The sequence below is a fragment of the Bos indicus x Bos taurus genome, chromosome 13 (assembly GCF_003369695.1).
Source record: "Bos indicus x Bos taurus breed Angus x Brahman F1 hybrid chromosome 13, Bos_hybrid_MaternalHap_v2.0, whole genome shotgun sequence".
Classification (NCBI taxonomy): Eukaryota; Metazoa; Chordata; class Mammalia; order Artiodactyla; family Bovidae; genus Bos; species Bos indicus x Bos taurus.
This window is the reverse complement of record NC_040088.1, coordinates 82,022,977-82,045,816: the sequence shown is the minus strand read 5'-3', so window position 1 is coordinate 82,045,816 and position 22,840 is coordinate 82,022,977. Positions and strand designations below refer to the sequence as shown.

The 22,840-nt window shown below is 39.6% G+C and overlaps 1 protein-coding gene across 2 annotated transcripts in view; it reads left to right on the top strand.

Annotated features, from left to right (window-relative positions):
• The window catches only part of PLCB1 (phospholipase C beta 1), an 856,985-nt gene that overhangs the window by 574,970 nt on the left and 259,175 nt on the right, over nt 1-22,840 (top strand). The gene's annotated exons all lie outside the window — the stretch shown is intronic.

Here is a 22,840-nt window from a genome sequence, read left to right as displayed (position 1 = left end):
CTCTGAACTAGGGGCAGGATTCACAGGATTGCAATATGTTGGTGTTTGCTATCAAGTCTCAAGGATCCAGTGGGAAACCTGTCTTCATCAAAAAATTTCAGTAAGAAATGGAATCTGTCTTATGATTAGTGAAGAATCTCTGTGTGCAAAGGCAGCAGAGGTGAAGCCTTCTCTATTTGGATTAAGAAATCTAAAATTATTTTCTGCATGTCTTCCTCTGGGTTCAGGTCCCTTTCCATGGCTGGGTCCCTGGACACTCATCCACCTGCCCAGTTCCTATCCCAGATCCCTTGTTCAGTGCATTATGATAGCGAGATAGTCCATCACCCCAAGAGACAGAATTCAGCTTTGGCATGAATACTGAAGTGGGTAACCATTCCCTTCTCCAGGGGATTTTTCTCAACCCAGTGATCAAACCCAGGTCTCTTGCATTACAGGCAGATTCTTTACCATCTGAGCCACCAGGGAAGCCCAAAGCTTAGATGGATATTGCCAATTTTCCAAACTGTTAGAGTTAGTTTTTTAAATGTTAACTCACTCATGCAAAAAAAAAGAGAAAAAGTTTAATAGAGGATCTCTGTTAAAATGTTAGCTATTAAAGTAGCTGTCACAAAATAAATGAGCGCTCCAAAAAAATGTTTTATATACTGACATCAGCCTTCAGGGTGTATTTTAGAATTTGGGGGTAACATCTGTTACTTGAGCAGGTATGAATATCATAGAGAGTCTAGTTCACTCATTTGGGAAGTGTCATCTGGAAGCTTGCCTTAACTTCATCCACACCAGTTGGTTACCCTCCATCCAAATATGTTGCAAGCTCTCTGAATTTCCTAATTAGCTCCCACCTCTCCTTCCTCATCCTGCTACCCTCTCCCATCTTGTTCAAGTCCATGACAGGTCTTCTCTGTAACTACCTTCTACCTCCTTTTCTAGAATTCTCTCTTTGTTCTCCACCTCTGTGTGTCTATCTGCTAGCAATGATCCTTGAAAAGCCTCAAACCTGATCAGACTTCAAATCATTTCTGTGGCATTATTACCTACAAAATGAAGTTTTCTGTCTATGTGGTTGTCATTCATTTAGTGAGTAAATATTCTCTGAAGGCCTAGCATGTGCCAAGCACTAGGGAGTTGCCAGTGGTGAAAACAAGCATAGCCTGTGCCCTTAGGAGCTGCCGAATCGCTGCCTGGACCCAGCACCATTCCGCCTCAGCAGTTCCTAACCACTTGCGATTCCTCCTGCCTTCATAACCAGTGCCTTTGGACTTACGTGCTTTCCTAGATATCCTTTCTCCACTCTGTGCATCAGCAGAATTTCCAAGCCTCCTTTAGAGACTCACCGTGTATACAACTCACCTGTCTCCCCTCTGTCCCATGATTTCCATGAATAACTGAGTTTCTTCCTTTTCTTTGATCATCCCATGCCTATTTTCTATTGCATTTATCACACTATAATTATCTGTCACTATGTCTGACACCCTATCCTGGATTTGTGAGCTGCTCAAAGTCAGAAAATATAGTTCAGTCATTTGTGTTCCCAAGATCTATCTTAGTCTCAACTGATAATAGGTACCCAATAAATGTGTCTTCTGCGGGGGCAGAGGAAGACGTTTAAAAAAGGAAAGAAGAAAGGAAAACAGGACAGAGTGCAGGAACGAAAGGACCAAGAAAGGAAGAAAAAAGCTGGTGGGTCCTTGAAAACAGTCAATAGCTCATGGAATATTGTAGAGCTCCCGAGACTTTGAACATCATGTGCTCTAATCCCCTTGTTTTTAAGTTGAAAATATTGAGGCCCTTGAACTAGTTGTTCCAGATTTCTTGCTCTGAACACGGGCCTCTTCCAAGGTCTGCCAGGATGCCCAATGGCTTCCACCTTCTTCATCCTTCCAAGCACAACCCAGAATCATTTATTGTCCTCCTCCTCCTCTATCCATCAGTTACCACATTTTTCTGAAGAAAAGGAAAAATATCTTCAACTGGCTAAATAGTTGAGATGGTTCAGGGAAAGGAATAAGAGATTGCACCACAAAAGGGGCGCTTTTTAAGAAAAAGAAATTATAGTCTACTAAATGAAATAGAAAAGGGAAAGAGGGACTAGTGAATGGTCCTGCCTCAGTCCTCTGACCACTCCTGATACAGAACTTGATTCCTCAAAAACTTTCCACTTTTCTTAGACTTCCCTCCAAATTAATAGTATAGATATTTAAAAATAACCTCAAGAGACATGAAGTTCATATATTTCTTTCTATTCTGGGGACATATATGTTGAGATAAGACTTTTCAAACACTAACAGGTTTTCTGTACACAATTAAGTTTATCTCACTTTCTTTTTGAATTTAGCACCAACTTATGGTGGATGAACAGTGGCTATAAGTTTGACTTTTTAAACAAAAAGTGGTGAAGAAAAAGAGAATAAGGTACCATATATTCTTTTCGGCAATATACTTTGGAACATAATGGAAAACTGTGCTATCTCCTTGGAGGTAGAATATACATGCCAAAAATATGACTGTACTGAATATATATTGCTTTTTACACACGTGAAAAGTTAGCCTTCTTGGTTATTGTGTTTCATGAGATCTTCATTCACTGGCATTCTCACTTTCTCATATTAATAAGCCATACCTATATCATCTTAGGATATTCCTTCATCCAATCATAAATAAGGCCCAAGTTCTTACAAGGTCCATATATTTCTCTGTTAGTCTTAGGATTTGATAGTCGTGGATGTTCTTTTTTGGAAAATGAGATCCACCCCACATTCTGCACTTGAATTTCAGATGATTATGGGGCAGATAAAGGATATATATTTTAAACTTTTAAATTGTGAAAATGTCACCCGTCTGGAACATCCATATAAAGGTTTAAAAGTTCAAAGTCACACCGCCCCCCCCAAAAACAACATTCGTTTTAAAAAAGGAAGAAGAAAAAAAGGCAATTCAGAAATTAATCTCTTCTTACATCCAGATAAGAACAACCAATTGCTATTCTGTTGACTGTGGCAGAAATCATACCTACCCACCTTCCCCAGGAGAGCTTCTTTTGAGCCAGGCAGGATTCAAGGGTGCCACAAAGAGGAATCAATGCCCAACTTAAGGGAGGATATATATGCCAACACTCAGAAATAAGCATGACTTCAGACTGTGGGCTACTGTGAGTGCAAGTCTGCTTTTCCCCAGGAAAAAAGTCAGAAACTGATTAAGCAGCAGCATCTTCCCTTTCTTTCCAGTCGCCCAATAAAACAGAAATAAGCTGCTTCCTCCTTATTCCTCTGCCTCTCTGGCAGCTGAGAAAGCCCTGATTGTATTTCCTGTGTATCTAGCCTCAAAGAAGACACAAAAATACTTTTTAAAAAACTATAATTTTTGGAAAGGAAGAAGAAATCTAAGAAAATTTGGCTTCCATGCTTCATTACTATGGAAAAATACCTGACACCCTTTGAAAGTGGCAGGTTGATCTGTTTCATCTACTGCCTTAATATCGGTTGTTACGTTTATGTTTCCAATGCATCAAATGCTCCCAAGGAATAGGCTGCCCTTAAGAATAAATTTTTTTTGAAAATTACATTTTAATATATTGGTTATATAATAATAATCATTCACTCAACAAATACTTCATTGCCTACTCTGTACCAGCCACAGTTTTGAGTGCTGGGGATAAAATAAACAAAAATGATTGTCTTCATGAAGCTTACTTAATGGTGGGGTAGGGTGATGATAAACAAAATAAATAAGACGGTAATAGGGGCTAGGAAGGAATAAAGCAGAGAAGGGAGATAGGAAGCATTTGGGGGGATACATAAGAAACGAATCACCAGTCCAGGTTCAATGCAGGATACAGGATGCTTCGGGCTGGTACACTGGGATGACCCAGAGAGACCGCATGGGGAGGGAGGTGGGAGGGGGGTTCAGGATGGGAAACATGTGTACACCTGTGGTGGATTCATGTTGATATATGGCAAAACCAATACAATATTGTAAAGTAATTAGCCTCCAATTAAAATAAATTAATTTTTAAAAAAGAAAGGAAAAGAAAACAACTGAATTTCATACTTTAGATGGATGAATTATATCTCAATAAAGTTTTTTTAATCTATATGAAAATAATAGCAGTATGTTGCGTAGTATATTTTAAATTTAGAACTAAACGTGTGCCAACAATAGTCTGAAGCATAGAAAGAGAAAAGTGAAATATGCTGTTGTAAAGTTCTCATATTTTACCTGAAATTGTATAATAGTATTTGAACACAGACTGTGATAAGTACATATTTCACTAAACACACAAGCACATAATACAGAGGTAAAACTAATAAGGTAATAATGACTATGAAATGGAGTCATAAAATAAATAAATAAATAAATCAGTTCATCAGCCAGAGTCACACTAAGATACGATGATCTATGAGGGAGACCTTGCAAATGATGGAGTGTGTCAAATGGTCATCACAGAGGAGAGTGGTGCTGAGGCAGGTATGACCCAGCACACTGGTGGAGGGAATGATGAGCAGGGAGAGAGCAGAGGGAGAGGCTGGGTGTGTCAGCAAGTGACCCAAATAGCGGTAGGTGGCCACTGTGAGAATGATTTTACTCTCAATGACACAAGTATCTATTACATTGTTTTGAGTAAGGGATGGATTTGGGGTGACATTTTGACAGGATTGTTCTGGTTCCTCTGTTGAAAAGTTGTAAGTAAGGGTATAGAAACAGAAATAGGAAGAGCAGAGTCCTGGAATAGAGGTGGTGAGAATGGTTAGGTTCCTGATACATTTTGAATGTGAAGCCAAAAGATTTACTGAATGAACCAGATACATGACATGAGAGAGAGAGAACTAAGGATGATCTCAGAGGTTCTTTTAATTTAATTTATTGAAATAAATATTCCTATCTGGGAAGATCAGAAATTTGGTTTTGGACACAAATTTTAAAATAGTATTAGCCCAAAACAGCAAAACAAGCACAGGTATGACGTCTTATCTCTCTTGAGGTACTGTGAAAATAACGATAAAGGAACATAAATACACAATGATGAAGAGAACAAGGTAGGTCACTAGGACATGACATGTTTCACTAAGTTTGCAGGGAGCAAAAAATGAAGAGATGTCATAGTGGAGAAAACCACAGATGAGAAAGTCCCTGACCTGCTCAGAAACAATCAAGAGATGCTCCAGGCTTGAGTTCCACCAGCCCAGCAGAACATGGAGTAAGAAGTGGGAGTGAAAAAAACAGCCTTTCATTCCCTACTCCTGATCCTCATATAGAATAATCAATAACCAATTACTTTCTGCATCAAAAATTTGAGTGGTGTGTCTTTTATGAAATTGGATAAATGATTGAAAAGTATCATTGTGGGTAGCACTGGAGTTCAAGATCCAGAGTAAAGTTCTCATTCTAACATTTGTGGATATCACACCATGGTGGCTGGAACCCACATGCTCACTGGAAAAGAAGTCTGCTCGCTGGTCAACCCCACTCCCATACTCAGGGCTCCCAGCCAGCACTTCTGTTGCCCCATCTAAGATGGGAACTGACAATAAAATATCCACAAGCTATTGAAAAAACCTACAATACTGATTGATAAGGATGCAAAGATGAACAGAAGAAAGAAGTAATAATAAAGTGAAGTCGCTCAGTCATGTCCAACTCTTTGCGACCCCATGGACTTTAGCCTACCAGGCACCTTGGTCCATGGGATTTTCCAGGCAAGAATACTGGAGTGGGTTGCCATTTCCTTCTCCAGGGGATCTTCCTGACCCAGGGATCGAACCCGGGTCTCCCACATTGTAGGCAGACACTTTACCGTCTGAGCCACCAAGAAAGCCCCATTAGTATAATTAAGGAAACAGTTTAAAAAAAAAACTAGGAAGTATCTTCAGACAGAATTTTAAATATATTTTACCCTTAAGAAAAGAACAAGATGCTATGAAAAGTGGGTAACAAAAATAAGAAAGTTCTCTTAGAAATAAAATATAAAATAATGGAACAATAATAAAAATTCTGCTAAACTACTAAAAGAGGAGGTGAAGGAAATGTCTCAGAATGTGGAACCAAGCAAAACAACAACAATGAGGGCAGCAGACAAACAACTAGAAAGTGAAAGATAAAAAAAAGGGTAAGAAAAGTGAAAATATAAGAAATATAAGTATAATCAGTCTAGCTAGGGTGGTAGCCAATGAAAAGAGAAAGCAGAAGAGAAGACAATATGAAAAACATAATACAAGAAAACAAGTTAGAGCTCAAGGACGGTGCTGGTCTTGAAGCTGAAATAGAAAATGTAGGATTGGAATAGCTTCAGGAAATATGAGTAGGAAGCTAGAAGATATAAGATAAATGCAAATGGCTTAAGTTTCTTCTCCCTAAAAGAAAATTAAAGTTGAAAAAGAGATAAATGTATAAGAAATGCACTAGTTAAACTCAAACCATGCTGAAAATATACAGGATTTTCAACAATAGAAGGAGCAGTCAAAAAAGATCCATATTGTCTTGGTATTAGGAATGTTTTCTTTTGAAAGTCATGTAGTTCATGGTGGTATAACTACAGCAAGTAAAATAATCAAAGTCTAATATATGACCCAACAGAAAAGTATATTTGCTTTTTATACAGTCATGTAAATTTTTATTTTTATTAGTTTTAAACTTTTAGACTCAATCTATATGCAAAATATTAAAGTCAATTATGGATACTGGATAAGACAAACATATTTCAACTTTGACAAGTTAGAAAGTAAATTTAAACAAGAATCAGAGGTGAAAAGATTTGCAGGTAAATGTCCTTTCACAAACAGAGAAGCGAATGATACTATCTTTAATTGGTGGATTACAAAGTGGTTTGAGTATGTTGCTTGAAGTTATAGTGATGGGGAAAAAGAAAACTAGTGATGACAGTTCTATCAGGAGGAAGGAGAAAGGGGAGATGGGAGATATGGTAACAGATTTAAAGCCTCATCAACCTCATCAGTGCAGAGTGTGTAAGTCAAAGAGAGAAAGACAAATACTATATATGAACACATATATATGGAATCCAGAAAGGTGATACCAATGATCCTACATACAGGACAGCAAAGGAGACATAGATGTAAAGAACAGACTTTTGGACTCAGTGAGAGGAGAGGGTGAGAATAGCATTGAAATATATACATTACTATACATGAAATAAATGACCAGTGGGAGTCCGACGCGTGAAGCAGGGCACCGGGAGCCTGTGCTCCGTGACAGTGTAGGGGGATGGGGTGGGGAGGGAGGAGGCTTCAGGGTGGAGGAGACACGCATACCTACGGCTGATTTATCCTGATACATGGCAAAAATCATCACAGTGTGGTAAAGTAATTACCCTCCAATTAAATAAATTAAGAAAACCTCATCAACCAGAGTGAAAATCAATAGTTAAGTTCTAAAACCAGTCAATTAAAAAAAAGTACTGCAAATATATTGTTTATAAATATTAAAGAAACCCCACAAAATTTAAGAAGAGGAATGCCTCTGCCACTCCAGCTATGTGTGTTCCCAGCAGCAAGACGACAGAACCCCTACATCAGGAACCACACTTTCCCAGAGCCTCCCAGTAGACTGCTGACGGCACCAGACTCACCGTGTGTCACCTTGCCACTCTCACTGCTGGAGACGTTGGGGAAAAGTAGATTTTTCAGTTATATTTTCTGGCCTGAATAATGTCAGATTTCATTCAGGACAGAAGGAGAAAATGGACATTAGCTCTCAGCAGGGGTTCCACAGCTAGACAGTGGCAGAGTAGGGTTCTGAAACCCAATGAAATATATGTTTAAATAAACTAGTAAAAGCATAAACAATATAAGAGTCAATGAGAAGCATTAAATAGACAGGTATCAGTAGTGTAAATTTAAATGAAAAGACAAGCACAGATTGTGTTTAAGACTCATCCTTCCTTCGCCCTCATAGGCAGTGAAAATTGACCGAAGGTGAGGCCATCAGAACCAAGGACAAAGACTAGTTATCAGAGAGAAAGGACTAACAGGTGAAGTCAATTACCAAGGGCCAAATACTCCTTCATTAAAAAAAAAAGAAGAATCTGGCTTGAAAAAAGTTTTAAAATAAACGTGGAGGTGGGCATAATTAAGTTTGTTTAAAACAAATTGGTTTCCAATAGAGAAAATTATATTTTAAAATTTTGTGTACTAAGTTTTAATGAGCAAGTACCTGCGTGTAGTTACTAATCAGTTTCATGGAATGCAGTTTTGGCTTTGTCAAACAAATTCCATTTAACAAAAAGCAGCACCACTTAACTCCCAAGAAACTGTGATTGCTCCTCTTTTTTCAGCCTTGATATGCATCTTACTAAAGAAATTAGCTGTTTTTTCTCTTTTAAATTTTTTTCATTTGATCTCCTCAAATAGACTTGCTTAAAAACTATAGTATCAATGATAATTTCAGAACCTGGTTACATACATTTTTACTGTCTATAATACATAATACCTTGGTAAATGCAATCAAGGTCATAATTTGCATGGATACTGCTAGGCTTAGGGTTCATAATAGCAAGTGGTTTTGTAAAAGTGAGATGAGCGTTTTGGACAGAACCACTTCAAGAATATGGTGTAGTGACATGAACGCCATGGAAGCAAAGCTTTGGAAATTTCATCCGAGGCATTTGATGGACCTTTCTCAGTTATACAAATAAACAATGACTCAGGAACTAGCTGGACAGAGAAGTGGATGTCTCCTGGATGCTTGGGGCTATTGCACTGGGACGACCCAGAGGGATGGTATGGGGAGGGAGGAGGGAGGAGGGTTCAGGATGGGGAACACATGTATACCTGTGGCGGATTCATTTTTATATTTGGGAAAACTAATACAATTATGTAAAGTTTAAAAATAAAATTAAAAAAAAAAAAGAAAAAAAAATACGTGAGACTCACAGTGATACAACTGAAAACCTCTCATCATGAAAACGTAACCAAAGCAAACATTTTTCTCTTTTTCCACTCTGTACCAAGTATGTTGCTCTTTGGGGGTTTTTCTCCCCCCTCTGAAGAATTCTCTTAAGATTTTTTTCAATTTGCTGTTACCACATTAAGCTTTTCCCATTGCTCAGGAGAATGTTAAAAGGTGTAAGAGCAGGATTAGGGATATAGTAGACTGTTAGCTCTCAAAGTGTTATTCTTGCATCCATATCTTGAACACTGCACTTGAACACTGAACTCTTCCTTAGACCATCAGGTACCATTTATTACAGCGTGCTTCACTTATCCAGGGAAAAATAATTGAGCAACAAGTCTTCAGAAAGCATTCCCAAACAGAACAAAGCATAAAGCATATCTATGAAGCCAATGTAGATGCTCTAGGCCCTAAAACTAAAAATTCTGTACTTTATTAATTGGAAATTGCTATGCACAGGACTCTGAGTTCTTATAACCTATTCTAGCACAGTTCAAATTACAATAGGAAATGTGTGAAGCTATTATCCAAAACACCAGAGCAAACCATGGTGACTAAATACTTATAACAAGGGATACATAAAAATGAATTTCACAAAGCATAAATTATATAGCATGGATGTAATTCCCTTTTATTTACAGATTCATTCATTCATGCAGTCAACTCAGGTCATCAAGTGCATATCTATTTCTTGGGATATAAAAAGAATGGTTACAGAGCTGTGAGATCCCACACAGGTTGTGGGATAACACATATCCTTTTTTCCTCCTGCTTTTTCATATACTCCCATGAATGGCTATATGCAGTGTTTTCTATACTCTTCATGCTTCTACTCACTGCTTCTCTTCCAGGCCCAGTGATCTGGTTCTCATGGACATCCAAATGGATTGTTCTAGAGGTAGAGCAACCAGTAAGAGACCTTTCCCAGGATTTTTCCTACTGGAAGTAGGAAATCAGTCAGACTCTCTCTAGTGATGAGAGGAGCCACATGTGACAATTCTTGGTGCAATTGGTGACCATGGAGAAGAAGCTGGTCAATCAGGAAGAAAGTAATGATATCAGGAAGAGAGAGAAGTGAAAAAGCAATGAAGAAAGTCTTTCTGCCATTCAGGCCCCTGGTTCCTTATGATCTTATAACTACACAAGTTTTTGCTGCAGTTTGTCAGATGTTCCCTCCAGTTACAGGAATGATCCAGTGTCCTTGGCAAATTCTCATATTTCCTAGGCTAATTTGAGCTGTGGTTTTGGCAACTATAGACTAAAGATATTTGAATCACATCGTCTGAAAATAACTATGCACCTTTCCTTGATATTATGTCATTTGAGTAATATGATTTTTCTAGTATCCCAACTCTGATAATATTGGGTTGTTATATGCTTCCTGGTTTTTGTTTTGTTTTGGTAATTATGTTATATTTGTATCAGGTGAACATTTTGAATGTAAGATATAAGATCAGCACTGCCACCTAAAACAAGGGAACTGTATCAGAAATTTTGCCAAAATTCTAAATACTCAATATAGACCCATAAACTCGGTTACTACTCAGACAGTCTTTTCTGCTTTTAATGAAAGTCTTTGCAGCTCATATACCGTCTTTCATGATGAAAACATTCTTTACTGTGCCATTAAGACAAATGCATGGCAAGATGAATTCTGATGCCTACCAGCAGGTAAGAGAAACATACTCAGCCAGGCAATGCAACCCTGAATGAGCCAGGTTGGGATTTCTTACTCAAATCCCAACCTGCTGCCTGCTCATGAGCAGAAGTAATAGAAATGACACCATTATCAATTATGGCAATAGGAGTTTGCCAACAAACTAAAAAATAATGGAAAGCTATTAAAATTGTTAGGACTTTCACATAGCTCACAAATATTAAAATATTCCATTTTAAATTATTATTTATTCCAAGAATCTTTTATTTAAAAAAAAAAAAAAACATAGATTGAGGTTTCCAAATCAGGTACTTTGAAAATACTTGCTTTTAGATTATCATTTGTGACTCCTTTTATTTCATTAGGGTAACCATTGGCTCATAATTGGTTATATTCAATATATGCAGAGAGATTGATTGAGTGTTCCTTTTAGAATGTTTTTGTTTCCCCAAAGATCTCACTGAACAAATACATGCTTCTGAGGACAGAGTTCACACTCTGCCTTTTCTTTGTGACTCCAGCTGCTTGGTGTCAGGTCACAGCCGTAAACTGGGTGCCTGGCATGACACGATCGTAGGTGGCATTTACAAGACAGTCATTGTGTGTCTCTGTTTTTGTCAGTAAGACTGAGACTGACTATCACCCTGTGTTTGAGCACAAACCTCCAACAAACAAAACTTTCCTCTTTTTAAAGACAATAAGCACAAATAACCAAAAGAAAAATGAATGTTAACAGGACATTTGCAGAAAAGATAAAGTGGAACAGCCCTGACAGGAATTAAACAAAGCCAACCAGACAGGTAAATCAGTGATGGCAATTAAGGCCAATCCAAGGTCCCACATTGCATCTATCAGATTTGCAAACAATTTCTGAAAGGCTGATAATAGCAAGTGTTTTTTAAAATGTAGAAAAACACAAGCTCCCCTACACTGCCAAAAGGAACATAGAAGGTCCTTACTGCTTTGGTGAGCAAGCAGCGAGCGGCATCTGGTACTGCTGAAGATGCCGCATCCAAAGAAAACATCACGATAGTAGTTACCCGAAAGAAACTTCTGGATGTGGCTTGAGGCAGCAGGAAGTTGGTTTGTGCAAAGAAACCATGTGTGTCCATCAACAAAAGAAAGGATTAATAAATTTTATATTCTTATATATATAAGAAGCAACTGGAGGGCTTCTCAGGTGGCTCAGTGGGTAAAGAACCTGCCTGCAATGCAGGAGATGCCAGAGATATGGGTTCGATTCCTGGGTCGGGACGATCCCCTGGAGCAGGGCATGGCAACCCACTTCAGTATTCTTGCTTGGAGAATCCCATGGACAGAGGAGCCTGGCGGGCTACAGTCCATGGGGTCTCAGAGTCAAACTTCAAGCGACTGAGCACACATTCTTATAGTGGAATAGTTTAGTAGTTAAAATTAATAACTTTGATCTAAATGAGAAGTAGGAACACATTTTAAAGACATAGTGTTGATTGCAAATAGCAGCTGGCCAAAGGATGCATCCAGTTTGATATGATTTATGTAATACTTTATATAGCCATATAGGAGTCCATACCAGGACTGGCAAAATTTTTTTCTGTTAAGGGCCAGTCAGTAAATATTTTGCCCTTTGGGAGTCTGTGTTGGCAACTATTCAACTTTGCCCCTGTAGAACAAAAGCAGCCATGGACAATATGTAAATGAATGAGCATGGCTGTGTAGCAGTAAAACTTTATTTACAAAAACAGGTGGCAGGCTGGATTTAGCCTTCAGGGGTTTGTTGAACACTGATAAAGACCATTGTCCTCAGAATATCATATGAAAATAGATATTCTTTAATGCCTACTTTTCAAAATAGAGCTTGCTTCTGGGAAAGCAAGAAGAATGGAATCAAGCAGAAGAACAACACAGAATAAGTCTGCACCAGTGTCTTAAGTATATAACAGTTAAAAAGCAATAAAGCAAATATCGCAAAATGGTACCATTTGTTACATTGGATATGTGTTAGTTACACTATTTTCTGCATTTTCAGGTATAACAGAGATATGTAATGCTGAAAAAAGGAAAGATTAACAATACATTAAAATATTAAAGATAGTATGCATCAGAACAATGGGAAACAGAAATATCTGTATTTCAAACAGAAATATCAACTTGTGTTCATAAGTTGAGCCAAAAAGTTAAGAAGTGTGAATTGCAATAGGAGAAATGTTCTCCGAACTGTGAACACTTGTTGAACAACAGCATGACTGGTAGACATGGCATGACTAGATACAAAAGTTTGGACTGAATCTCTCTCTTCATGTGAGTCCAGTCAAGTTTGAGTTGAATCTGTGACTTCCTCTATCCAAGTTCTAAGGCTTTGGACTGACACTTTGTGATCAACCTCAGCCCTGTTATCGTTTCCCCTCTACCATCATTATGACATAGTGGTAAGGTATTTATAAGCTTTGCAGTTTGTTTCATCACTGTAGCATAGTTAGCAAGGTGTTTAGTCTCCGGAGGCAAGCTTCTTGGTTTCAAATCTCAGGTGTGCCTGTAACTAGATGTGAGACTTTACGCTTGAATTGAATGCCTCTGTGTCTCAGCTCTCTCAATGGTAAAACTGGACTGATAATAACATTAATATCTCACTGTGTGATTGTGAGGATTCAATGAGTTAGTTACTTACAAAAATGTTAGAACAGTGCCTAGCCCGCAGCAACTGTAAATCAGTGTTTTAAATACAGTAACGTGGACTTATCTTTTTTTTTATCTTGTTCAACTGTATGTTCAGCCACCCTAAAATTATCTAGGACAAAATGATAAAAAGCATAGTATCTAGGAGTATAGAATTTGGATCCTAAGAAACCAGTGCTCTAACCCCAAACTTGTTTTATTAGCTCTGAGGATATAAATAAGTTTTATAAGAGCTTTGAAACCTTAAATTTTCATCTGTAAAATGAGACTAATAACAGTACCTGCCTCCAAGAGAATTACTATGAGAATTAAGTTGTTGGATGCAAAGTATCTACTAATACTAAATAGTAGGTGCCTCGGTGCCTAGTAAATACTTAAACAATACCAATGAGAGTAACTGAACATTGTGAAACAATTGTTAGTAATATTAAGCAAACACATAAATCCTGTGGCAAGAATGACAGAACTGAAATAACTTTAGAAATAAAAGTAGAGTAACTTTGTGAAGCAAAAGGCAAGGAAGAAAGGGAAAGGTATACCAAACTGAACACAGAGTTCCAAAGAATAGCAAGGAGAGGTAAGAGAGCCTTCTTACGTGAGCACTGCAAAGAAACAGAGGGAAACAGTAAAATGATAAAGAGTAAAAATCCCTTCAAGAAAACTGGAGATATCAAGAGAATATTTCATGCAAGGATGGGCATGGTAAAGGACAGAAACAGTAAGGAGCTAACCATAAGACATTAAGAAGAAGTGGCAAGAATACACAGAAGAATGATGTAGAAAAGGTCTTAATGACCCAGATAACCACAATGATGTGGTCATTTGCCTAGAGCAAGACATCCCAGAGTGTGAAGTCAAGTGGCCTTAGGAAGCATGACTACAACTCATTGGGAAAGACCCTGATGCTTAGAAAGATTGAAGGCAAAAGGAGAAAGGGGCAGCAGATGATGAGATGATCAGATAGCATCAATGATTCGATGGACAGGAATCTGAGCAAACTCCGGGAGACAGTGGAGGACAGAGGAGTCTGGTACACTGCAGTCCATGTGGCAAAGAGTCAGACATGACTGATCAACTGAACAACAAGAACTTTGTAACAGGTTTGGAAAATTTAATAGTGTCAAGACTGAGATCTCAGTAACGACCCTGGGGTGAGGGAATTGCCGAAGTCATGTTACAGAACACATGCATTTAAGCTCCAGATGAAATTCCATGACAGGTGATTTTTAGATCTGTTTTCTCTAGTTCAGGCCTCTGTAGTCCTCATCAGGAAAAGAGATTGATCCTAAGGCAGAAAACTTAACTTAAAGAGCTTCAGGATTTAGACAGCAGGGGCTGAACCCAGCTTAGTGGTAATCATCAGAACTTTGCCTGTGAAAGTTGAAATACAAATCCTCCAGATTAAATAAGAAGCCATCCTTCCAAAGCTATACTAACTAGGGCCCAGCACTGGATAAATGAGAACACTGCCAGTGTAGGCTCCATCTACCCTGAAGCTAAGACTGTGTCATAATCTCATGATAAGCCAAGGCTGCTCTAAGCTGCTTTGGCCACACTTCTTAGCCACATTGTTCTTAATACAGCTGGAAGGGCTTTTGGGTTATTCTAAAACTAATAGCCAAAATTATTTCCTTCTTTGTTTGGGAAGCAAGTAGACAAAGATTAGAGTAATGCTTCCTAAGTCAGGTCCTGGAGCAGGTTGCTCCTCAAAGTGCTACCCCTGGCCCAGAAGAATGCTTACACTTTAATATGCATGAAATATATACAGGTTTCTTGGGGAAATGCAGAGTTTCAGTCAGATGATTTGGTGTGGAGCTTAAAGTCCAACATTTCTACCAAGTTTCTGGTCAGGGCTGTAAATCCTCCTGCTTCCAGCATGGCGCTCCCCTGGGATGAGGATTCTCTGCCTCCAGTCCCCAGCATCCGCATCAGCATCTGTCTACACAACAAGAATCATTAAGTGATCTGTATGCACACGGAAGTCTGAGCAGCCTGGTTCCAGAACCTGTGTGAACCAGTTCTCCGATCCTGTGGTTACCATCTCCCATTTACACAGTGTAGTTTCTTCTGGTACACAAACAAACGTCCTGGAATTTGTTATTCTGCTGCTGCCCATAGCAGTGCCCTGCCCAGATCCACTCCAACCGTTTCACCAGTTCACACACAACACCCTGTGGGGACTGGCTTTAACTTTCAACAACCTGCACCCATGTCTCTTTGTTGGCTGTGCCCTCTGGATGCCAGATCCCCCTTTGCTATCAAGGAAAGCAGAAAAGGCCTGAGGATTGCCATCCCCTTCAGCAGCCCTGACCCAAGACTGACAGGCACAGTTCAGTTCAGATCAGTCATTCAGTTGTGTCTGACTTTGCAACCCCAAGGACTGCAGCATGCCAGGCTTCCCTGTCCATCACCAACTCCTGGAGCTTGCTCAAACTCATGTCCATCGAGTCGTTGATGCCATCCAATCACCTCATCTTCTGTCATCGCCTTCTCCTCCTGCCTTCAATCTTTCTGCATCAGTATTTTCCAATGAGTCAGTTCTTCCCATCAGGTGGCCAAAGTATTGGAGCTTCAGCATCAGTCCTCCAAATGAATATTCAGGACTGATTTCCTTTAGGATGGACTGGTTTGATCACCTTGGTTGGATCACTCACCCTTGGAGAGTCTAAGGGACTCTCAAGGGTCTTCTCCAACACCACAGTTCAAAAGTATCAATTCTTCAGTGCTCAGCTTTCTTTATGTCCAATTCTCTCAGCTTTCTTTAGTCTAACTCTCACATCCATACATGACTACTGGCAAAACCATACCTTTAAATAGATTGACCTTTGCTGATAGAATAATATCTCTGACTTTTAAATATGCTGTCTACGTTGGTCATAGCTTTTCTTCCAAGAAGCAAGTGTCTTTTAATTTCATGGCTACAGTCAACATCTGCAGTGATTTGGAGCCCCCCAAAAATAAAGTCTGTCACTGTTTCCATTGTCTCCCTATCTATTTGACATGAAGTGATGGGACCAAATGCCATGATCTTAGTTTTTTGAATGTTGAGTTTTAGGCCAACTTTTTAACTGTCCTCTTTCACTTTCACCAAAACGCTCTTTAGTTCTTCTTCACTTTCTGCCATAAGGGTAGTGTCATCTGCATATCTGAGGTTATTGATATTACTCCCGGCAATCTTGATTCCAGCTTGTGCTTCATCCAGCCCAGAGTTTCTCATGATGTACTCTGCATATAAGTTAAATAAGCAGGGTGACAATATACAGCCTTGACATACTCCTTTCTCAATTGAGAACCAGTCTGTTGTTCCATGTCCAGTTCTAACTGTTGCTTCTTGACCTGCATAAAGATTTCTCAGGCGGCAGGACAGGTGGTCTGGTATTCCCATCTGTTTGAGAACTTTCCACAGTTTTTTGTGATCCACACGGTCAAAGGCTTTGGCATAGTCAATAAAGCAGGAGTAAATATTTTTCTGGAACTCTTTTGCTCTTTCGATGATCAGGTGGATGTTGGCAATTTGATCTCTGGTTCCTCTGCCTTTTCTAATTCCAGCCTGAACATCTGGAAGTTCATGGTTCACGTACTCTTGAAGCCTGGCTTGGAGAATTTTGAGCATTACTTTGCTAGCCAGAGATGAAGGCAATTGTGTGGTAGTTTGAGCATTCTTTGGCATTGCCTTTCTTTGGGATTGGAATGAAAACTGACCTTTTCCAGTCCTATGGCCACAGTTGAGCTTTCCAGACTTGCTGGCATATTGAGTGCAGCACTTTCACAGCATCATCTTTCAGGATTTGAAATAGCTCAACTGGAATTCCATCACCTCCACTAGCTTTGTTCGTAGTGATGTTTTCTAAGGCCCACTTGATTTCACATTCCAGGATGTCTGGCTCTAGGTGAGTGATCACACCGTCGTGATTACCTGGGTCATGAAGATCTTTTTGTATAGCTCTTCTGTGTATTCTTGCCACCTCTTCTTAGTATCTTCTGCTTCTGTTAGGTCCATACCATTTCTGTCCTTTATTATGCCCATTTTTGCATGAAATGTTCCCTTGGTATCTCTAATTTTCTTGAAGACATCTCTAGTCTTTCCCATTCTATTGTTTCTTCTATTTCTTTGCATTGATCACTGAAGAAGGCTTTCTTATCTCTCCTTGCTATTCTTTGGAACTCTGCATTCAAATGGGTATATCTTCCCTTTTCTCCTTTGCCTTTCACTTCTCTTCTTTTTACAACTATTTGTAAGGCCTCCTCAGACAACCGTTTTACCTTTTTGTGTTTCTTTTTCTTGGGGATGGTCTTGATCACTGCCTCTTGTACAATGTCACAAACCTCCATTCATAGTTCTTTAGGCACTCTGTCTACCAGATCTATTCCCTTGAATCTATTTGTCACCTCCACTGTATAATCATAAGGGATTTGATTTAGGTCATACCTGAATGGTCTAGTGGTTTTCCCTACTTTCCTTAATTTTAGTCTGAATTTGGCTCATGATCTGAGCCACAGTCAGCTCCTGGTCTTGATGTTGCTGACTGTATAGAGCTTCTCCATCTTTGGCTGCAGAGAATATAATCAATCTGATTTCGGTGTTGCCCATGTGGTGATGTCCATGGTTGTCTTTTCTTATGTTGTTGGAAGAGGCTTTTGCTATGACCAGTGTGTTCTCTTAACAAAACTCTATTAGCCTTTGCCCTGCTTCTTTCTGTACTCCAAGGCCAAATTTGCTTGTTACTCTAGTATTTCTTGACTTCCTACTTTGCATTCCAGTCCCCTATGATGAAAAGGGCATCTTTTTTGGGTATTAGTCTAGTAGGTCTTGTAGGTCTTCATAGAACTGTTCAGCTTCGGCTTCTTCAGTATTACTGGTCAGGGTATAGACTTGGATTACTGTGATATTGAATTGTTTGCCTTGGAAATGAATACTGCATTTTGGACTCTTGTTGACTATGATGGCTACACCATTTCTTCTAAGGGATTTTTGCCCACAGTAGTATATATAAATGTCATCTGAGTTAAATTCACCCATTCTAGTCCATTTTGTGGAGAAGGCAATGGCAACCCACTCCAGTATTCTCGCCTGGAAAATCCCATGGGCGGAGGAGCCTGGTGGGCTGCAGTCCGTGGGGTCGCTAAGAGTCGGACACAACTGAGCAACTTCACTTTCACTTTTCACTTTCATGCATTGGAGAAGGAAATGGCAACCCACTCCAGTGTTCTTGCCTGGAGAATCCCAGGGATGGTGGAGCCTGATGGGCTGCCGTCTATGGGGTCGCACAGAGTCGGACATGACTGAAGCGACTTAGCAGAAGCAGCAGTCCATTTTAGTTCACTGATTCCTAAAATGTCAGTGTTCACTCTTGCCATCTCCTGTTTGACCACTTCCAATTTGCCTTGATTCATGGATCTAACATTCCAGGTTCCTATGCAATATTGCTCTTTACAGCATCGGACCTTGCTTCCATCACCAGTCATATCCACAACTGGCTGTTGTTTTTGCTTTGGCTCCATCTCTTCATTCTTTCTGGTGTTATTTCTCCATTCTTCTCCAGTAGCATTTTGGGCACCTACCAACCTGGGGAGTTCATCTTTCATTGTCTTATCTTTTTGCCTTTTCATGGTGTTCATGGGGTTCTGAAGGCAAAAATACGAAGTAGTTTGCCATCCCCTTCTCCAGTGGACCACGTTTTGTCAGAATACTCCATCATGACCCATCTGTCTTGGGTGGCCCTATATGGCATGGCTCATAGTTTCACTGAGTTAGACAGGGCTGTGGTCCATGTCATCAGATTGCTTAGTTTTCTGTGATTGTGGTTTCCAGTCTGTCTGCCCTCTGATGGAGAAGGATAAGAAGTGTATGAAAGCTTCCTGATGGGAGAGACTGACTGAGGGGGAAACTGGGTGTTGTTCTGATAGGTGGGGCCATGTTCAGTAAATCTGTAATCCAACTTTCTGTTGATGGGTGAGGCTGTGTTCACTCCCTGTAACTTGACCTGAGGCCAAACTATGGTGGAGGTAATGAGATAATGGCACCTCCTTCAACAGGTCCCATGCATGCACTGCTGCACTCGGTGCCCCTGACCCTGCAGCAGGCCACTGCTGACCCACGCCTCTGCCAAAGACTCCTGGACACTCATGGGCAAGTCTGGGTCAGTCTCTTGTGTGGTCACTGCTCCTTTCTCCTGGGTCCTGGTCTGCACAAAATTTTGTTTGTGCCCTCCAAGAAGGTTAGGCACAGGGATCTTCAAACTCCAGCTCCCTTTCTGCTCATCAGAAAGTTCAAGTTTTAATAGTGTCCTGCACAGGGAAGAATTACACCAAAATTACCATCTGCAGAGTTTGCTTGGTACTTCACCCTTCTGCCTCTTCCCTTCCCATTCCTGCTCACTTCCTGATAATGTTGCCCAAGAACACTTCATAATAAACCCATTTCTCCTAAATCCTGTCTCAGGTTCTGGGGAGCCCAAAGTAAACACATGTTGTTTTTTTGTTGTGCAGTTGCTAAGTCATGTCCCACTCTTTGTGACCCCATGGACTGCAACATACCATGCTGTTTTAGCTCCATATAATATGGACTGACACCAGTACCTAGCCAAGGATTGTGTTGTTTCTAAAGTTGTCTTGGTCACTGCTTGAGACCTTGAGTCTTTGATTCAGGCTGGATTAGATCTTCTGCGTACCTCAAAAGGCTACAGGAAATCAGTGGATTCTAGGAATTCCATACTTGGAAATTTAGATGCTCACATTCTGAGAATGTGATGAAATAAGTTATGCCTTACTTTCTGAATGAGCTACGACTGTTCAGTGAATGTGGTAATGATGCAGTCCTTCAACTGGCTTTATAAAGAACCCATAGAAAGAGCAAAGGATCTAGAAGACATGTCCTGACCAATAATGCAGCCACAACTCCCAACTATGTGTGGATGTTGAACCCTTGAAAGGTTGCCAGTGCAAATTAAGATAGCTGTAAGTGCAGAATGCACACCTCATTTCAAAGACCAAGTGCATAAGAAGAAAAGAAAATTGCCCAATAATCTTATGTTGATTATATAGCAAATAATATGTTTGAAATATTGGGTTAAATAAAATTTATTATTCAATTTATTTCACCTGTTTATTTCTACCTTTTAAAAAAGTGGCTTCTGGAAATTTTAAATTATTTGTGTACCTCCCATTATATTTCTATTGAACTGAATGTAATAGAGGTCTTAGCTTTCAACATTAAATGTCAGGCCAAATTAAATCTCCTTAGCTCTTCATAGTACCTTCACTGTACCTATTTCTGGTGTGCAATTGGCCCCCAGTAAATATACAAAATGGTACACTGCCCTCAATTATAAATACTTTTACCAATGCATAAGGTTGCCATGGACTTCCCTGGTGGTTCAGATGGTGAAAAAGAGTCTGCCTGCAATGTGGGAGACCTGGGTTTGATCCCTGTGTTGGGAAGATCCCCTGGAGAAGGAAATGGCTACCTACTCTAGTATTCTTGCCTGGATAATTCCATGGAAAGAGGAATTGGCGGGCTACAGTCCATGGGGTTGCAAAGAGTCAGACATGACTGAGCAACTAACACACACACACACACTCAAGGTTTCCTTGGAGTTGGAAAAGTCTACAGTTTGACCCCTAACCTGAAAAATATTAAGTATTATACCAGAAACATATTTTGAAAATCAGTGCCAGTAGTTATTACTCTTAGTTTAAAGTAATCTAATCTGAGAACATTTTATTTTAAAGCTATTAATAGTTATTCCAAAGTTTTCCTGTGTGTCCATCAAGTTTACTTCACTGACAGCTCTTCTGTACTGTCTTCCCCAAGCCCTCCACTAACAATCTGTAGAGTGTCAATACTTCTCACCTGGACTGTGACAGCTTCATAATTGAGCCCCCATAATTGAGCATGGAGTCTTAACCAGTTAACCACCACAGAAGTCCCCAAACTCTACTTTTCTTTTTTATTTTTCCCCAACTCTACTTTTCTTGTTACAACTTCCCTTCTTTTTTTCCAATTCATTTAAGGCTACTCCCCATTCTCACTAAATTCTGCCAGTAAGTTATAACCCACAGAATAATGTGAATCTTTTTACAGAACATATGGTGTATAATGTTATCTGAGATTTTTCTTTGAAGTCCAAGTTATTTCAGGTGATAATTTAAGTGGCTTGATCACACTTATTTGTGCAAAATTGATCTGTGCTTAATGTGAATGTTTTTTGCTTAAGTTTATATAACCCCAGAATTTAAAAGTCTTCAGGGAAAATTCAGTTCAGTTCAGTCGCTCAGTCATAGCCAACTCTTGGACTGCAGCACACCACGCTCCAGTCAGTTCTTTTCCAATCAGTTAGTTCTTCACATCACGGGGCCAAAGTATATGAATCAGAGCTTCAGATTCAGCATCAGTACTTCCAATGAATATTCAGGACTGGTTTCCTTTAGGATTGACTGGTTGGATCTCCTTGCAGTCCAAGGGACTCCCAAGAGTCTTCTCCAACATCACAGTTGAAAAGCATCAATTCTTCGGTGCTCAGCTTTCTTTATGGTCAAGGAAAATTCAGTTCAGTTAAGTTCAGTTGCTCAGTTGTATCCGACTCTTTGTGACCCCATGGACTGCAGCACACCAGGCCTCCCTGTCCATCACCAACTGCCGGAGTTTACTCAAACTCATGTCCATTGATTCAGCGATGTCATCCAACCATCTCATCCTTTGTCATCCCCTTATCCTCCCACCTTCAATCCTTCCCAGCATCAGGGTCTTTTCCAATGAGTCAGTTCTTCACATCAGGTAGCCCAAGTATTGGAGTTTCAGCTTCAGCATCAGTCCTTCCAATGAATATGCAGGACTGATTTCCTTTAGGATGGACTGGTTGGATCTCCTTGCAGTCCAAGGGACTCTCAAGAAAATTAAAGATGTTTAATTTAAGGAGTTACGTATCTATACTTGAATGGATAGGAGCATCTGTCATTGATAACTATTTGTGTGGCAGTTTATATTGTGCTGATTTTTCTAAATAAGCTCAATATTTTAAAATAAAAACAAACACACAAAACTCTGCTTAAAGTGTCCCTTTCCCTCCCCCATCACTTGGTACCCCAAGTTTTACCTCTATTATTTCTGTATTACATGATGGCATATTATTTGCATATTATCATAAACCAGGAGGCAAAACACAAAATAACAATAAAAACTATAGTAGAAATAACAAAATTAGATGGAAAAGCTGTTGAACATTGAAGAGGGAGTCAAGTCAACTACAACATCAGATGATTACATTACTTAGCTCTTATCTCATCTTCTCTTAGAGACTTTTTTTGCAGCCCAGAATGTTGAGTGTTCCAGATCATCACCCAGAATGGAACTTCAGCTTTTTTTGTAGATTTGTTCTTTTGCATTTTTTATTTTGGATGCCAAGAGAAATCAGAGTTGGGTGGTGTGAGGTAGGGATTGGGATTAGGACAGCAGTAAGGACTGGACAGAGCTGAGGGGAGGGAACAGTACTGAGTACCGTGTGACACTGGGACTGCAGCTAGTTGAGACACTTCTAGAACTGTAATTAACATTTAAAGATTCCCTGGTGTAGCTGTTTTGACTTGAGTAGTAAAATAGGAAGATCTTATTTGCAGATGTGTTGA